We start from the raw sequence: 18,561 nt of genomic DNA, 5'->3' as shown, positions 1-18,561 counted from the left end.
TGGGAATGCAGCCTGGGGCGCTTCCCTTCCCTCTGACAGAGCTCTCCTTCGGTCCCTAAGCCCTCTGCAAGGAGGCATGGATCATAGGTGCAAAGGGAAGGGAAGAGCGGAGCTGAGGCCAGTAAGGCGCCCGCCAGTCACGTCTCCCCCACTTCCGCAGTCTGTTCCTTCCCCTGCGCGAAAGCTAGAAGCTGGGAAGGGCTTGGCGAGGCTCGCCCAGGCAGAGCAGCCTCTAGGCCGGGGCTCTGCGATATCGCGCCTGGGCGCAGATCTGGAGCTCCGCCGGAGTGGAAGCTCATTCGGTCCTTCCCAATACAGGCTTGCAAGCACCCGACGGCGGCCTGACTCTATTCTCCCGCGTGCTGGGAGTGGGCTTCCAATCCAGGGCACAGAGCACTGCCTGGAGCTCTCTGCTCAGGGGCTGGTTCCCCTGCACTGGGACTGTGCTAGGGAGCCCAAAGGCACAGGGGAAGGCCCCAAACCACATGCACACGACTCTGCTCTGGAGCTGAGCTCCGGGGAAGCCCAGTCTGTAAGGCGGTTTCTGAACACAAACGGAGGAACACTCTGGCTGTGGAGCTCCCTCCCCATGACAGGGGCACTGGGACCCTGATTCCCTCCGTTCAGCGCTGAGTCTGGGCTACCAAGCAACAGCTTGGGAATGCAACCTGGGGCATTTCCCTTCCCTCAGACAGAGGTCTCCTTGCGGGAGGCTTTCGCAGTTTGCACACCCCCGTGCCCTAAGCCGTCTGCAAGGAGGCCTGGCTCCTAGGTCCAAAGGGAAGGCAAGAGCGGAGCTGAGGCCAGTCAGGAGCCAGTCATGTCGCCCACACTCCCGCAGCCTGCTCCTTTGTAGGTGCAAACGCTAGAAGCTGGGAAGGGCTTGGCGAGGCTCGCCCAGGCAGAGCAGCCTCTCGACAGGGGCTCTGTCCTATCGCGCCTGGGCGCAGGTCTGCAGCTCCGCCGGTGTGGAAGCTCACTCGGTCCTTTCCAATACAGGCTTGCAAGGACCCGCCGGCAGCCTAACTCATCTCTCCCGCGTGCTGGGACTGGGCATCCAGGCCTGGGCACAAAGCACTGCCTGGAGCTCTTTGCTCAGGGGCTGGTTCCCCTACGCTGGGGCTGTGCTAGGGAGCCCAAACGCACATGTCAAGGCCCCAAAACACATCCACACGTCTCTGCTCTGCAACAGAGCTCCGGGGAAGCCCAGTCTGGCAGGCGCTTTCTGGGCACAAAGGGAGGAACACTCTGGCTGTGGAGCTTCCTCCCCAAGACAGGGGCACTAGGACCCTGATTCCCTCCGTTTACCGCTGAGTCTGCATTGCCAAGCAACAGCTTGGGAACGCAGCCTGGGGCGCTTCCCTTCCCTCGGACAGAGCTCTCCTTGCGGTAGGCCTTGGTAGTTTGCATACAATGGGGCCCTAAGCCCTCTGCAAGTTGGCCTGGCTCCTAGGTCCAAAGGGCAGGCCAGAGCGGAGCTGAGGCTGTCAGGCTCCAGACACATCTCCCATACTCCTACATCCTGCTCCTACCCGGGCGTGAACGCTAGAAGCTGGGAAGGTACCTGGACCGTGCAGAGGCGGGGCGAACGCTGGCGGCGTGGGGCGGGGGTCGGCTTCTGGCGGGGGTGGGGGCGGGCTTCCCAGTTGTGCTCTCGGAGGTGGACACTGAGGCTGAAAACGCCTCGGGAGTGCACCCGGGACTGGGTAAACCCGGGCTGCGCGGGTCGAGATTCCGATGGCTTTAGGTGGGGGTCGGTCCCAGTTGTGCTCCCGGGGGTCGCCACTGCGGCTGGGAACGCGCAGGGAGCGCGGCAGGGGCGGGGCTAACCCTGGTGGTGCGGGGCGGGGGTCGGCTCATGGGGGGGATGGGGAGGGGTTCCCAGTTGTGCTCTCGGGGGTTGCAACTGCGGCTGGGAACGCCCATTTCCTCCGCTCCTGGGTCCCCAATGATAGCCATCCCGTGGGTGCAGCGGAGGGCTGCGGACCACAGGTAAGGGAACTGGGACTTCGTGGAGCAGGGAACCAAGTATTCCGCCGTCTGTTGGCACATTCTCGGAGCTCCCCAACCTGGTGGTCACAGAAAAGCCTTGCCTTTGGGGTCAAGGCCTTTACCGCTCCACCCCTCTGCTGAAAAATCTCAGAGTCTGCACGGTTCTTCTAAGCAGCCTAGTGTCCGCTGGAAGTCCAAGGGACAGAACACTGAACTCTGGCCGGCTGGCCCAGCCCTGCTTCTGGCACTTTGTAAGCCAGCGGGCCCTTGAGCACCTGCTGGGATGGGAAAGGGAAGGGCCCACGGATTGCACCCTAGAAACTTAGTAGGGTGCATGGATTTCAAACCCTGGTGGCCGCCCAGGCAGCAAAGAAGGGGGTGGGCACCTTGCTGCCCTTTCATGGCAGAATCTGTGGTTGTCCAGCTGCGTGGGCCTTTTCATGAGGACCCTGTGCAATAAAAGTTTGGTGTTTTGGAACTGAATAATTAGAACGTGTAAAAGCTTTAAATTATGTGGTGGTGTAATAAAAAAACAAAACAAAACAAAACCAAGCTCCAAGTATTTTGCAAATGGAGGTTTAAATATTGAAGGACTGTATTCCTTGCACTGTGGCATTCTATCAAGAAGTGTGCAGGATTTTTTTTTTTTTTTTAAGAAAAGTGTTCGAAGTGAGGGAAACAGGAAACCCAGAGGTGCCCCTGTATTTTGGGGAAGGCCTTAGGAGGTCACTTGGAAATGCTGCTGGCTGTGCGGGAGGGCGGCAGATGGGCTGTGCAGGCTTGTCCTTTGCATGGATGTTCTTGTGTGTGGAAACCCAGCTCGGAGCCATCTCCTGATGTGTAAGAATTTCGCAGACAAACCTTGAGCTAAGCAATGCATTTTTTCCTAAGAAAATGTTTGTCTTAAGCGATGTAAATATCCTATGTATTTCCGCTAGACTCTGGCTTCAGGTCGGTTCCCCCAAAAGGCTCAGAAGCGATTTGAACAAAACAGCATGTTTTCCTCCTAGCTTGTTCTCCTTATCTATGTTAAGGAAATGATATATTTGCCTGCAATACTGCCTTTCTTCAAGATTCATGTCAATCAAGTTTTGGCCCGGGATGACTCACCTGCTGCCAATATTATCTCAATGCATGTCGTGGGGGAAGGGCCTGGTGCCATTCCCTGAAACAGTTCCTTTCTTTCCTTAGCTGACTGCTAGTACCTGTAGAATATCTGGCTAAAGACCAGCAGGGGGTACTCTTAATACCCCCCCCCACCCCGCCTCAAGTCTAAGTCAGCAGCTTTCTCTATCTCTTTAATACTTTAATAACACTTGATGACACAAAAGCTCTGAGCGATCAAATCATATCAAATCTTCATTTCAGATTGAAGATGCATTCCATGGTATTGCCATCTTAAGTCTTTCCATCGTTATGGAATATCTGTCCATGTATTCAGGATAGTTTTCAGCCAGGGTGTATAATTTCCAGTGTGCCAGTCTTGTCATCCTCGTTACATCCATGGCAAAGTGTTTTATTCATGTTGATATTATTGAAAGGGAATTTTTTAAAATTCCTTTTCAGATTATTATCTGCTAATGTATACAGATAAAACTGTGTAATCATTCATTTTTATCAGTTTGGACAGCTTGATAGTTGTCTTTAATTTCTTTACTTTCTGACACTTTAAGATTATCCTGGGACACATATGTAATGCCTCACCCCTAAATTCAGACATGTGTTCAAAGAACTTCTGTCCTTTTATTTATTTATTTATTCTTTAACATTGAAATCGTTTTGACTATGCTGGGTGTTTGTTGCTAGATGGAAGTAGCTAGGACCTCTGGACTGCAGTCTCTCATCTCTTGCTGACCTCTTGTTGACCTCTGCAGAATCCTGGTAGGTGGGAGCTTGTTAGTTCCTTGTTCCTTAACAGAACCTCCTGTGGTAAGTGTTTTTCTCTTCTCTGTTGCCTGGTAAGGGTGGGTGGTCATGGGCATCCCAAAGTTGGCTAGAAGTCAATGATTTAGGCAGGCTTGTGCATAGATATGGGAGAAGGCAATGGCACCCCACTCCTGGAAAATCCCAAGGACGGAGGAGCCTGGTAGGCTGCAGTCCATGGGGTGGCTAAGAGTCGGACACCACTGAGCGACTTCATTTTCACTTTTCACTTTCATGCATAGGCGGAGGAAATGGCAACCCACTCCAGTGTTCTTGCCTAGAGAACCACAGGGACTGCGGGGCCTGGTGGGCTGCCATCTATGGCGTGGCACAGGGTCGGCCTCAACTGAACCACTTAGCAGCTGCAGCAGCAGCAGCAGCAGTGCATAGATATCAAAGGGGATGAGAACAGTCAGGTAGGATCACATATGTCACCGTGAAACAATACTTCTCCTCTTAGCCAAAGCTAACAAAAGATTTCTGTTCTAGGTCAACCTAGAAGAGATCACTTAAGAGGTAAAGAAACTTAAACTCCATTAGCAAAGGCAGTTCAACATCTCAAGAAAACTTGTGCTAGGCACAAAACTCTTTTCTGGGGGCCTACTTTCCCTACAACCTCCTTATCCCATTCTGTACCCATTCCTTTGCTTCTCCCGTCCTGAAAATGCCACCTGTAAGACAGAACTACTTCGTTTTCCTTCTTAAAGTGTGATTGCATTCCATACATTCTTGTAATAACAAGTCATACATTTCCCTTCAGCAACCAAGAACTCACTCTTATATTGGCATTTGATAGATTGGTGAGCATACCTATCAGTGATAATAGCGCCCACCCCGCTTCCTGCAAGAACAGAACAAAACAAAACAAAACAAAAAAATTGCTTTCTTACATTTAATATGTTCGGATGGTGCCAGTCACTATTCATGCAGAGTCAAAAATCTCTTTTGTTTCTGTGTAAAAGGGAGGTCCTTTCAAGTCGTGAATGTTTAAGAAGTTTCATTTATTTGGAAGTGACCTAGCTATTCAATACACTGTCGTCACTTAGTTTAGCACCAGGATAGAAACTCAGGTAACCAAAACACCTGGAGGAACGATTGTAAGTTCAGTTCAGTTCAGTTGCTCAGTCGAGTCTGACTCTTTGTGACCCCGTGGCCTGCAGGACGCCAGGCTTCCGTGTCCATCACCAACTCCAGGGGCTTGCTCAAACTCATGTCCATCGAGTCAGTGATGCCATCCAACCATCTTATCTTCTGTCATCCCCTTCTCCTCTGCCTTCAATCAAGACTATGAGAGGCGGATATTTTAGAGTATAATTATTGTTAAGAGTTTATCTAAAAGCTCATATCACATTTACATTTTTTACATTGGTTGTTGCTGTTTCCAGGTACTTTCTTGCTGAAAAGCTTGTGACACATATAACAATAGAGCAATTTTTACCTTAGAATAAACCTAGGCACTATGAACATGTTGTGCTTAATGTTGTTGACTCTTAGACATGTCTATAGTGGAGGAGCAAAACCAAAAATACTAGATATTTAATATTGACTAGTTCCCAGTTCACGGGACTCTGACATTCATTTAGGTCAATGTTTTCTTGTATTTCCAGCAGTTTGATTTGGAAGGGCTGCCTTGTCTTGAGACCATTGATATCAGAACACAGAACTTGAGCAATATTATCAAAAAACACAAGGCTCACACTGACACATACCTTAATCCAAACAGACAGACAAGACATCTTCCAGGTTTCCGCCTGAGATTTAAAATATTTCTTTGAGCCAGTCTTCTGGGGAGTGGGGGGATGGGGGTGGCAGTGAGGCAGGCTTGGGTAGCAAGCTAATTGTTGGTCATTGCATATGCAAAGAACCAGCTTTCCGGGTTCCAAGGAAAAAAGTCTCCTTGGTAACCAACTTTGTCTGGTTCTATAGAATATCATGGCCCTCCTAGGTCAGGTCATCTTGCCTTTCTGTAGTCCTCGTTTTATCCCTAAATCATAGACAGCTTGGATTGTCTCTGTGGGGTGTATGTATTGTCCTCATGTTTGACCTGGCGGCAGCAGCGAGGTCTGAGAGCCTCTCCTGGAACCGGGCGTGGGGACGGGGCTCACCGGGAGCCACTGGTGAAGGTGGGCAGCGCCCCTGGAGCGCGGCAGGGGCGGGGCCAACCCGTGCGGCGCAGGGCGGGTGTCGGCTCCTGGCAGGGGTGGGGGAGGGCTTCCCAGTTGTGCTCTCGGAGATGGCCACTGTGGCTGGAAACGCTCCGGGAGCGCACCCAGGGCGGGGTAAACCTGGACTGCACAGGTCGAGATTCCGCTCGCTGTGGGTGGGGGGTCGGTCCCTATTGTGCTCCCGGGGGTCGCCAATGTGGCTGGGAACCCGCCGGGAGCCCTGCATGGCCGGGGCGAAACCTGGCGGCGCGGGGCGTGGTGGGGGGTCCGTTCTCAGCGGGGGTCGGCTCCTGTCGGGGGTGGGGGAGGGCTTTCCAGATGTGCTGTTGGGGGTCGCCATTTCGGCTGGGAATGCCCATTTCGTGAACTCCTGGATCCCCAAGGATCGGCATCCATTGGCCACAGCGGAGGGGTGCGGAACACAGGTAAGGGAACGGGGACTGCCTGGAGCAGGCAACCATGTATTCCGCCCTGTGTTGGCACAGTCTCAGAGCTCCCCAACCTGACGGTCGCAGAAAGGCCTCGTCTTTGGGGTCAAGGCCTTTACCGCTCCTCCCCTCTGCTGAAAAACCTCAGAGTCTGCGCGGTTTTCCCAAGCAGCCTAGTGTCCGCTGGAAGTCCAAGGGACAGAACCCTGAATTCTGGCCAGCTGGCCCAGCCCTGCTTCTGGCACTTTGTAGGCCAGCGGGCCCTGGAGCACCTGCTAGGATGGGAAAGGGAAGGGTACGCGAATTGCACCCTGGTGGCCGCCGAGGCAGCAAAGAAGTGGGGAGGGCACCTTACTGCCCTTTAATGGCAGACAGAATCTGTGGATGTCCTGCTGCGTGGGCCTTTTCATGGGGACCTTGTGCAATAACAGTTTACCGGTGACCTTAGGGAACTTCCCAGTGTGCTTCTGACAGATGAGGGATGCTGTGGAGTTGGCGGGGCCTCTCAGGACTCCGCTGGGTTTGGCGCAATGGAAGAGGGCCTCATCTCCAGGGAAGGCAGGAACCTCAGGCTTCCTCTCCGTTTCGGACTCCGACCGCAGGGTCCCTGCAGAGTTGGGACAAGAGAGTCAGGAATCGTCTTGTCTGAGGAAGGGAACTCCGCTTGCCTCTCGAGGTGCTCAGGGGGTCTAAGGCCCCTTTTTGAGCTGTGTGTGGAAGCTGCGGGTGTTTCCGGAAGATGCACGATGGTGACAGTGCCCCTTCGTGTTGTGCCTTCACCCACAGGGTTGCCTTCGAAGAGGTGTCCGGGCCTCGGGTTCTTTTCAAGAGCAGACAGGGAAGTTGGGGTCTTTCGGCATGTGGGACCACCCACGGGGCTAGTCTCAAATTTCCTAGTGAGTCCGGCTTCATCCTGATATGTGCCGGGAAGGCCGGGGACCCTTCAAGACAACGCAGGGGGATCGACTCTCCTGTCGCGGTCAGGAGGGGAGAAGGGGCTCGGATGAAGTGGGGCCGGAACCCTCGGTGTTACCCTCGAGGGAAACCGGCGTGTGAGCGACTTTTGGGGGATGCATGAAAGGTGTCAGGTACCGTTTCGCACTTCAGGACAGAACCTAAGACTTCCCTTGAGACGGCGTAGCGGGCAAGGGCCTCATCTTGCGAAGACGTTGGAACCATGTGGATTTTCTCGAGTTGCGGCGGGATTCTAGAGTTATGACGGGGATTTCAGGCTTCCTCTTGTATTGGCCCCGAGAAGCCTAATCTTCCATTCGAGTTGCAAGGGAAAGCAGGGGGTTGCACTCGAGTCACTGCAGGGCCAAAGAGACCTCATCTAGGTCTGTGTCTGGGACTTAACGTTCCTCTCAAGGGAAGACAGGGATCTCGGGGTGGCGTTCCAGACTCCCCCGGGGAGTCAGGCCTCGTCTCGAGGGCAAGCAAAGTATGCCGCTCTCCTCTCAAGTCGCGACGCAGATCTCTTGGAGCACACTGAGTGGCCTCCAGGGAGTCAGGCCTCCTCTTCAGTTTGGAGAGAGGACTCGGGATTGTGCTCTGGGTAAGTCAGGAAAAGAAGGCCCTCACCTCCCAAGGACGGGGGCTTCTCAGGGGTTTCCTCGAGCTGCGGCACCCGTGGGGGTTTTCTCCCGAGGCACGACGAGGATCTCAGGGAGCCTCTCGTGCGGCTCCAGGGAAGTCATGTCTCCATGCACGTGGCGAGAAGGAGCGCGTCATTGTTCTCGAGTCATGGGAGGGGACTAGGGCCTCTAGACGCATTGAATAAGGACTCTCGATGTCTTTCTCGGGTTGCAGCGGGAAACCCTCGTTTCCCCCGACTTCTGCCGGGGACCTGAGGGAACTTCCCAGGGTGCCTCTGAGAGGTGAGGGACGCTGTGGAGTTGGTGGGGCCTCTCGGCACTCCACTGGGTTTGTCGCAATGGAAGACGGCCTCATCTCGAGTGGAGGCAGGAACCTCAGGCTTCCTCTCCAATTCTGACTCTGATCGTAGTGTCCCTGCAGAGTTGGGACAGGAGAGTCAGGCTATGTCTTTTCTGAGGAATGGAACTCCGCTTGCCTCTCGAGTTGTTCATGGGGTTTCAGGCCCCTTGACAAACTGTGTGTGGAATCTGCAGGTTTTTCCAGGCGATGCACGGGGGTGTCAGTGACCCTTCGTTTTGTGTCTTCATCCACAGGGTTGCCTTCGAAGAGGTGTCTGGGCATCGTGTTCTTATGAAGAGCGGACTGGGAAATTGGGGTCGTTCAGCATTTGGCACCACCCACGTGGCTAGTCTCGAATTTCCTCATGAAACCGGCCTCATCCTGAGGTGTGCCGCGAAGGTCATGAAACCCTTCCAGACAAAGCAGAGGATTCGACCCTCCTGTGGTGATCAGGAGGGGAGAAGTGGCTCAGATGAAGTGCTGCTGGGAACCTCGGTGTTTCCCTCAAGTGAGACAGCTATGTCGGGTAAATTTTGGGGTCGCATAACGCGTTCCAAGTACCGTTTCGCTCTTCAAATTGGAACGTGGGACTACTCTTGGGGTGCTCCAGCGGGCAAGGGCCTCATCTTGGAATGACTGGGGAACCACTTGGTTTTTCTCTAGTTGCGGTGGGATATTTGAGTTACCACAGGGAATTCATGCTTCCTCTTGTGTTGGCCCACAAAAGTCTTATCTTCCATTCGAGATTCGAGGAAGAGCTGGAGGTGCGCTCTAGTCACTGAAGGCAAAAGAGACCCCACCAAGGCTTGTGTGCAGGACCTAATGTTTATGTCAAGGGTCGACAGGAATCTCGGGGTTGCATTCCAGACTCACCCTGGAGTCAGGCCTCGTCTCGAGGGGAAGCAAAGGACTCTGCTCTCCTCTCGAGTCGGACGGGTATGTCTTGGAGCCCACTGAGTGGCTTAAAGGGAGTAAAACCTCCTCTGGTGTTTGGAGGGAGGACACGGGATTGCTCTCCAGGGAATGCAGGAAATGAAGGCCCTCATCTCCCGATGACTGGGGCGTCTCGTAGGTTTTCTCGAGCTGTGGCGCTAGTGTGGGGTTTCTCACGAAGTAAGACTGGGAGCTCAGTGAGCCTCTCATGTGGTGCCAGGGCAGTCAGGTCTATGCACGTGGTGAGAGGGAGCCCGTCATTGTTCTCGAGTCATGGTAGGGGAATTGGGCCTGAAAACGTGTTAAAGAAGGACTCTCGAGGTCTTTCTTGGGTTGCAGCAGGAAACCCTGGGTTCCATCGACTTGTGCCAGTGACCTCAGGAAGCTTCTCAGCGTGCCTCTGAGAAGTCAGGGTCACTGTGGAGTTGGGAGGGGCCTCTCGGAACTCCACTGGGTTTGGTGCAATGGAAGAGGGCCTCATGACAAGTTGAAGCAGGAACCACAGGGTTCCTCTCCTTGCTTCGAATGCGCCGGATTTGACTCGGATCGCAGAGTCCCTGCAGAGTTGGGACAGGAGAGTCAGGCCTCGTCTTGTGTGGAGGAATGGAACTCTGCTTGACTCTCGCGTTGTTCATGGGGTGACAGGCCACTTGTCGATTTGTATGTGGAACTTGCGGGTTTTACTGGACGATGCACTGGGGTGTCACTGCCCCTTCGTGTTGTGCCTTGTTCCACAGGATTGCCTTCGAGTTGGGTTCTGCCATCGGGTTCTTATCAAGAGCGGACCAGGGAATCGGGGTCTTTTGTCATGCCGCACCACCCACGAGGCTATGTCTCGAATTTCCTCGTGAGACTGGCCTCATCTTGATGTGCGCCAGGAAGGTCGGGAACGCCTTCCAGACAAAGCAGGGGAATCGAACCTCCTGTCGCGATCAAGAGGGGAGAAGAGTCTCAGATGAAGTGGTGCCGGGAACCTCGGTGTTGTCCTCAAGTGAGACTGGTATGTCGGGGAACTTTTGGGATCGCATCAAGGGTTCCAAGTAACTTTTCGCTCTTCAATACGGAACGTGGGACTTCTCTTGAGACACTGTAGTGGGCAAGGGCCTCATCTTTCGATGACGGGGGAACCACGTGGTTTTTCTTGAGTTGGGGCGGGATTCTCGAGTTACAACCGGGAATTCAGGCTTCCTCTTCAACTGGCCCAGGGAAGTCCAGTTTTCATTCGAATTGTGAGTTAGAACTGGGGATTGCTCTCGAGACACTGCAGGGCCAAATAGACCTCATCTAGGCTTGTGTCCAGGACCTAATGTTCCTCTGCTGGGGCGAAAGCGATCTCAGCATTGCATTCTCGACTCACCCAGGGAGTCAGGCCTCGTCTCGAGGGGAAGCCAAGGACACCGCTCTCCTGTCAAGTTGCGACGGGTATATCTTGGAGCTCACTGTGTGGCCTAAAATGAGTCAAGCCTCCTGTGGAGTTTGGAGAGAAGACTCAGGATTGCTCTCCAGGCCATACAGCAAAAGAAGGCCCTCATCTCGTGAGGACTGGGGCGTCTCGTGGGTATTCTCGAGCTGCGGCTCCAGTGTGGTGTTGCTCACGAGGTATAATGGGGAGCTCAGGGAGCCTCTCCTGTGGCGCCCGGGAAGTCAGGTTTCTATGCGCGTGGCTAGGGGGAGCGCGTCATTGCTCTCGAGTCATGGTAGGGGAATCGCACCTCAATACGCGTTGAAGAAGGACTCTCGAGGTCTTTTACGGGTTGGGGCAGGAAACCCTTGGTTCCCTCGACTTGTGCCGGTGATCTCAGGAAGGTCTAAGGGTGCCTCTGAGAAGTCAGGGATACTGAGCAGTTGGGAGGGGTCTCTCGGGACTCCACTGGGTTCGGTGCAATGGAAAAGGGCCTCATCTCGAGTGGAGGCAGGAAACTCATGTTTCCTCTCCTGACTTCCCCTGGGCCAGATCTGACTCGGATTGCAGTTTCGCTGCAGAGTTCGAACAGGAGAGTCAGGCCTCGTCTTGTGTGGAGGAATGGAACTCTGCTTGCCTCTCCAGTTGTTCACGGGGTGACAGGTCACTTCTCGAGCTGTGTGTGGTACCTGCGGGTTTCTAAAGACGATACCCAGGGGTGTCAGTGCCCCTAAGTGTTGTGCCTTCATCAAAAGGGTTATCTTCAAAGAGGTGTCCGGGCATCAGGATCTTATCAAGAGCGGACCGGGAAATCGGGGTCTTTCGGCATGTGTCACCATCCACGTGGCTATGTCTCGAATATCCTCGTGAGACCGGCCTCATCCTGAGATGCACCGGGAAAGGTGGGAACCCCTTCAAGACAAAACAGGGGAATCGACCCTCCTGTCGCGATCAGGAGGGGAGAAGGGGCCCAGATGTAGTGGTGCCGGGAACCTCGGTGTTCTCCTCGAGTCAGACTGGTGTGTCGAGGAACTTTTGAGGTCGCATCAAGGGTGCCAATACCGTTTCGCACTTCAAGACGGAACGTGGGACTTCTCTTGAGACGCTGTAGGGGGCAAGGGCCTCATCTTGGGATGACGGGGGAACCACGTGGCGTTTCTCGAGTTGTGGCGGGATTCTCGAGTTTCGACGGGGAATACAGTCTTCCTCATGTGTTGAGCCAGGGAAGTCCTATCTTCCATTCAAGTTTAAAGGGAGAGCTGGGGATTGCTCTTGAGTCACTGCAGGGCAAAATAGACCTCATCTAGGCTTGTGTCCAGGACTTAATGTTCTTCCCTAGGGGCGACAGGGATCTTGGGGTTGCATACCAGACTCACCCGGGGAATCAGGCCTCGTCTCGAGGGGAAGCAAAGAACTCCGCTGTCCTTTTGAGTCACGATGGGTATCTCTTCGATCCCACTGTGTGCCCTAAAGGGAGTCAAGCCTCCTGTGGTGTTTGGATAGAGGACTCGGGATTCCTCTCCAGGCCATGCAGGAAAAGAAGGCCCTCATCTCGCGATGATGGCGGTGTCTCGTGGGTTTTCTAGACTGCTGCGCTAGTGCCGGGTTTCTGACGAGGTACGAGAGGGAGCTCAGGGAGCCTCTCGTGTGGCGCCAGGGAAGTCAGGTCCCCATGAGATGGCTAGGGGGAGCTCGTCATTGCTCTCGAGTCATGGTAGGGTAATCGGGCCTCAAGACGGGTTGAAGAAGGACTCTCGAGGTCTTTCTCGGGTCACTGCATAAAACCCAGGGTTCATTTGACTTGTGCCTGCGACCTCAGGGAGCTTCTCAGAGTGCCTCTGAGAAGTCAGGGATACTGTGCAGTTTGGAGGGGCCTCTCGAGACTCCTCTGCATTTGGTGGAATGTAAGAGGGACTCATCTCGAGTTGAAGCAGGAACCTCAGTGTTCCTCTCCATTTCTGACTCAGATCGCAAGGTCCCTGCATGTTAGTATAGGAGAGTCAGGCCTCGTCTTTTCTGGAGGATGGGACTCCTCTTGCCTCTCGAGTTGTTCTCGAGATGACAGGCCACTTGTCGAGGTGTGTGTGTAACCTGCCCGTTTTTCCGGATGATGCACAGGTGTGTTAGTGCCCCTTCGTGTTGTACCTTCATACTCAAGGCTGCCTTCCAAGAGGTGTCCGAGCATCGGATTCTTATCAAGAGCGGACCGGGAAATTGGAGTCTTTCAGCAAGTGGCACCACCCACAAAGCTACGTATCGAATTTCCCCATGAGACCGGCCTCATCCTGAGTTGTGCAGGGAAGGTCGGGCCCCCTTGCAGACAAAGCAGGGGAATCGACCCACCGGTCACGATCAGGAGGGGAGAAGGGGCTTAAATGAAGTGGTGCCGGGAACCTCGGTGTTCCCCTTGAGTGAGACCGGCGTGTTGGGGGACTTTTGGGGTCGCATCAAGGGTGCCAAGTACCGTTTCGCATTTCAAGACGGAACCTGGGACATCTTTTGAAACGCTGTAGCGGGCAAGGGCCTCATCTTGCGATGACGGGAGAACCACGTGGTTTTGCTCGAGTTGCGGCGGGATTCTCGAGTTATGACCGGGAATTTAGGCTTCCTCTTGTTGGCCTTGAAATCCAATCTTCCATTCTGGTTGCGAGGGGGAGCTGGGGATTGCGCTAGAGTCACTGCAGGGCAAAAGAGACCTAATCTAGGCTTGTGTCCAGGATCTAACGTTGCTCTCCAGGGGCGACAGGGATCTCGGGTTTGCATTCCAGACTCATCCGGGGAGTCAGTTCTCACCTCGAGGGTAAGCAAAGAATTCCGCTCTCGTCTCGAGTCGCGATGGGTATCTCTTGGAGCCCACTGTGTGTACTAAAGGGAGTCAAGCCTCCTGTGGAGTTTGGAGAGAGGACTCGGGATTGGACTCCAGGCCATGCAGGAAAAGAAGGCCCTCATCTCGAGATGACGGTGGCGTCTCGTGGGTTTTCTCGAGCTGCGGCGCCAGGGTGGGGTGTCTCATGAAGTACCACGGGGATCTCAGGGAGCCTCTTGTGTGGCGCCAGGAAAATCCAGTATTCCATTCGAGTTGCAAGTTAGAACTGGGGATTGCTCTCCAGTCACTGCAGGGCAAAATAGACCTCATCTACGCTTGTGTCCAGGACCTAGTGTTCCAGAACTGGGCCAACAGGGATCTCAGGGTTGCATTCTCGACTCACCCGGAGAGTCAGGCCTCGTCTTGAGGGGAAAAAAAGGACTCCGCTCTCCTGTCGAGTCGCGACAGGTATCTCTTGGAGCCCACTGCGTGGCGTAAAGGGAGTGAAGCCTCCTATGGAGTTTGGAGATGATTCGGGATTGTTTTCCTGGCCATGCAGGAAAAAAGGCCCTCATCTCACGATGACGGGGGCATCTCGTGGGTTTTCTCCAGCTGCGGCGCCAGTATCAGATTTCTCACGAGTTACAACGGGGAGCTCAGAGAGCCTCTCGTGTGGTGCTAGGGACGTCAGGTCTCCGTGCGTGTGGTGAAGGGGAGTGCGTGATTGCTCTCGAGTCATAGTAGGCGAATCGGGCCTCAAGACGCATTGAAGAAGGACTCTTGAGGGCTTTCTCGGGTTGCGGCAGGGAACCCTGGGTTCCCTTGATTTGTGTCGGTGACCTCAGGCAACTTCTAAGGGTGCCTCTGAGAAGTCAGGGACACTGTGGATTTGGGAGGGGCCCTTCGTTACTCAACTGGGTTTGGTGCAATCGAAGAGGGCCTCATCTCGAATGGAGGCAGGAACCTCAGGGGTCCTCTCCATATCTGACTCGGGTCGCAGGGTACCTGCAGAGTATGGACAAGAGAGTCACGCCTCGTCTTCTGTGGAGGAATGGATTTCCCCTTGACTTTCGAGTTGTTCACGGAGTGACAGGCCACTTGTTGAGCTGAGTGTGGAACCCGCGGGTTTTTCCGGACGATGCACGGGGGTGTCAGTGCCCCTTCGTGTTGTGCCTTCATCCACAGGGTTGCCTTCAAAGAGGTGTCCGGGCATCGGGTTCTTTTCAAGAGCGTACCGGAAAATTGGGGTCTTTCAGCATGTGGTACCACCCACGAGGCTACGTCTCGAATTTCCTCGGGAGACCGGCCTCATCCTGAGGTGCGCCGGGAAGCTCGGGAACCCCTTGCAGACAAAGCATGTGAATCGACCCACCGGTCGCGATCAGAAGGGGAGAAGGGGCTCAGATGAAGTGGTGCTGGGAACCTCGGTGGTCCCCTCGAGTGAGACCGGTATGTCACGGCACTTTTGAGGTCGCATCAAGGGTGCCAAGTACAGTTTCGCACTTCAAGACGGAACGTGGGAATTCTCTGGAGATGCTGTAGCGGGCAAGGGCCTCATATTGCGATGACGAGCGAAACACGTGGTTTTTCTCGAGTTGAGGCGGGATTCTCTAGTTACAACGGGGAATTCAGGCTTCCTCTTGTGTTGGCCCAGGAAGTCCAATCTTCCATTCAACTTGTCAGAGAGAGCTGGGGGTTGCTCTCGAGTCACTTCAGGGCAAAGAGTCCTCATCTAGGCTTGGGTCCAGGACGTAGTGTTCCTCTCCAGGGGCGACAGGGATATCGGGGTCGCATTCCAGTCTCACCCGGTGGGTAACGCCTCGTCTCGAGTGCAAGCAAAGGACTCCACTATCCTCTCGAGTCGGGACGCGTAACTCTTGGAGCCCAATGAGTGGCCTAAAGGGAGTCAAGCGTCCTGTGTAGCTTGGACAGAAGGTTCACGCTTGATCTGCATACCATGCAGTTAAAGATGGCCCTCCTCTCGTGATGACGGGGGCGTCTCATGCGTTTTCTCGAGCTGCGGCGCCAGTGTGGGGTTTCTCACGAGATATGATGGGGAGTTCAGGGAGCCTCTCGTGCGGCGCCAGAGAAGCCTGACTCCATGCGTGTGGCCAGGCAGATCGCGTCATTGCTCTCGAGTCATGGGAGGGACTAGGGCCTCAAGAGGCATTTAAGAAGGACTCTCAAGGTCTTGCTTGGGTTGGGGCGGGAAACACTCGTTTCCATCGACTTCTACAGGGGACTTTAGGGAACTTCCCAGGTGCCTCTGAGAGGTGAGGGATACTGAGGAGTTAGAGGGGCCTCTCGGGACTCCACTAGGTTTGACGAAATGAAAGAGGGCCTCATCTCGATTGGAGGCAGGAACCTCAGGCTTCCTCTCCATTTCTGACTCCGACCGCAGGGTCCCTGCAGGGTTGGGACAGGAGAGTCAGGCCTCGTCTTGTCTGAGTAACGGAACTCTGCTTGCCTCTCGAGTCGTTCAGGGGGTCTCAGGGCCCTTGACAAGCTGTGTGTGGAACCTGCGGGTGTTTCCAGAAGATGCATGGGGGTGTCAGTGCCCCTTCGTTTTGAGCCTTCCCCCACAGGGTTACCTTCAAAGAGGTGTCCGGGCATCGGGTTCATTTCAAGAGCGGACCAGGAAATCGGGGTCATTCTGCATGTGGCACCACCCACGTGGCTCATCTCGAATTTCCTCGTGAGACCAGCATCATCCTGAGGTGCGCTGGGAAGGCCGGGAACACCTTCCACACAAAGTAGGGGAATCGATTCTCCTGTCGCGATCAGGAGGGGAGATGGGGCTCAGATGAAGTGGCGCCGGGACCCTCGGTGTTTCACTCGAGGGAACCCGGCGTTTCAGGGAACTTTAGGGGTCGCATCAAGGGAGCCAAGTACCGTTTCCCACTTCAGAACGGAACATGGGACTTCCCTGGAGACGCTGTAGCGGGCAAGGGCCTCATCCTGTGAAGATGTTGGAACCACGTCGTTTTTCTCGAATTGCGGCGGGATTCTCGAGTTACGACGGGGATCTCAGCCTTCCCCTTGGGTTGGCCCTGGGAAGCCCAAACTTCCCCTCGGGTTGCGAGGGAAAGCTGGGGGTTGCGCTCGAGTCACTGCAGGGCCGAAGAGACCTCACCTAGGCGTGTGTCCGGGACCTAATATTCCTCTCCAGGGAAGGCAGGGATCTCGGGGTTGCATTCCAGGCTCCCCCGGGGAGTCAGGCCTCGTCTCGAGGGGAAGCCAAAGACTCCGCTCTCCTCTCGAGTCGCGACGCGGGTCTCTTGGAGCCCCCTGAGCGGCCTCAAGGGAGTCCAGCCTCCTCTTCCGTTTGGAGAGAGGACCCGGGATTGCTCTCCAGGCCATGCAGGAAAAGAAGGCCCTCAGCTCGCGAGGACGGGGGCGTCTCAGGGGTTTCCTCGAGCTGCGGCGCCCGTGGGGGTTTTCTCCCGAGGCACGACGAGGATCTCAGGGAGCCTCTCGTGCGGCGCCAGGGAAGTCAGGTCTCCATGCGCGTGGCGAGGGGGAGCGCGTCCTGGCTCTCGAGTCACGGGAGGGGACTAGGGCCTCGAGACGCGTTGAAGAAGGACTCTCGAGGTCTTTGTCGGGGGGCAGCGGTAAACCCTCGTGTCCCTCGCCTTCTGCCGGGGACCTTAGGGAACTTCCCAGGGTGCCTCTGAGAGGCGAGGGATCCTGTGGAGGTGGCGGGGCCCCTCGGGACTCCGCTGGGTCTGGCGCAACGGAAGAGGGCCTCACCTCGAGGGGAGGCAGGAACCTCAGGCTTCCTCTCCGTTTCGGACTCCGACCGCAGGGTCCCTGCAGAGTTGGGACAGGAGAGTCAGGCCTCGTCTTGTCTGAGGAAGGGAACCCCGCTGGCCTCTCGAGTTGCTCAGGGGGTCTCAGGCCCCTCGTCGAGCTGTGTGTGGAACCCGCGGGTCTTTGCGGACGATGCACGGGGGTGGCAGTGCCCCTTCGTGTTGTGCCTTCACCCACAGGGTTGCCTTCGAAGAGGGGTCCAGGCCTCGGGTCCTTCTCAAGAGCGGACCGGGGAATCGAGGGCGTTCGGCATGTGGCTCCACCCACGTGGCTCGTCTCGAATTTCCTCGTGAGACCGGCCTCATCCTGAGGTGTGCCGGGAAGGCCGGGAAACCCTTCCAGACCACGCAAGGTAATCACATCTCCTGTCGCGATCAGGAGGGGAGAAGGGGCTCAGAGGAAGCGGTGCCGGGACCCTCGGTGTTCCCTTCGGGGGACCCCGGCGAGTCGGGGGACTTTTGGGGGTCGCAGGAAGGCTGTCAGGGACCGTTTCTCCCTTCAGGGCGGAACAGGGGACTTCACTTGAGACGCCGTGGCGGGCAAGGGCCTCATCTTGCCAAGAGGTGGGAACCACGTGGTTTTTCTCGAGTTGCGGCGGCATTCTCGAGTTCCGACGGGGATCTCAGCCTTCCCCTTGGGTTGGTCCTGGGAAGCCCCATCTTCCCCTCGGGTTGCGAGGGAAAGCTGGGGGTTGCGCTCGAGTCACTGCAGGGCCGAAGAGACCTCACCTAGGCGTGTGTCCGGGACCTAATATTCCTCTCCAGGGAAGGCAGGGATCTCGGGGTTGCATTCCAGGCTCCCCCGGGGAGTCAGGCCTCGTCCCGAGGGGAAGCCAAGGACTCCGCTCTCCTCTCGAGTCGCGACGCGGGTCTCTTGGAGCCCCCTGAGCGGCCTCAAAGGAGTCCAGCCTCCTCTTCCGTTTGGAGAGAGGACCCGGGATTGCTCTCCAGGCCAGGCAGGAAAAGAAGGCCCTCAGCTCGCGAGGACGGGGGCGTCTCAGGGGTTTCCTCGAGCTGCGGCGCCCGTGGGGCTTTTCTCCTGAGGCACAAGGAGGATCTCAGGGAGCCTCTCGTGCGGCGCCAGGGAAGTCAGGTCTCCATGCGCGTGGCGAGGGGGAGCGCGTCCTGGCTCTCGAGTCACGGGAGGGGACTAGAGGCTCGAGACGCG

This window comes from Bubalus kerabau, unplaced genomic scaffold, assembly GCF_029407905.1.
Source record: "Bubalus kerabau isolate K-KA32 ecotype Philippines breed swamp buffalo unplaced genomic scaffold, PCC_UOA_SB_1v2 scaffold_56, whole genome shotgun sequence".
Classification (NCBI taxonomy): domain Eukaryota; kingdom Metazoa; phylum Chordata; class Mammalia; order Artiodactyla; family Bovidae; genus Bubalus; species Bubalus kerabau.
This window is presented reverse-complemented; position numbering follows the sequence as displayed.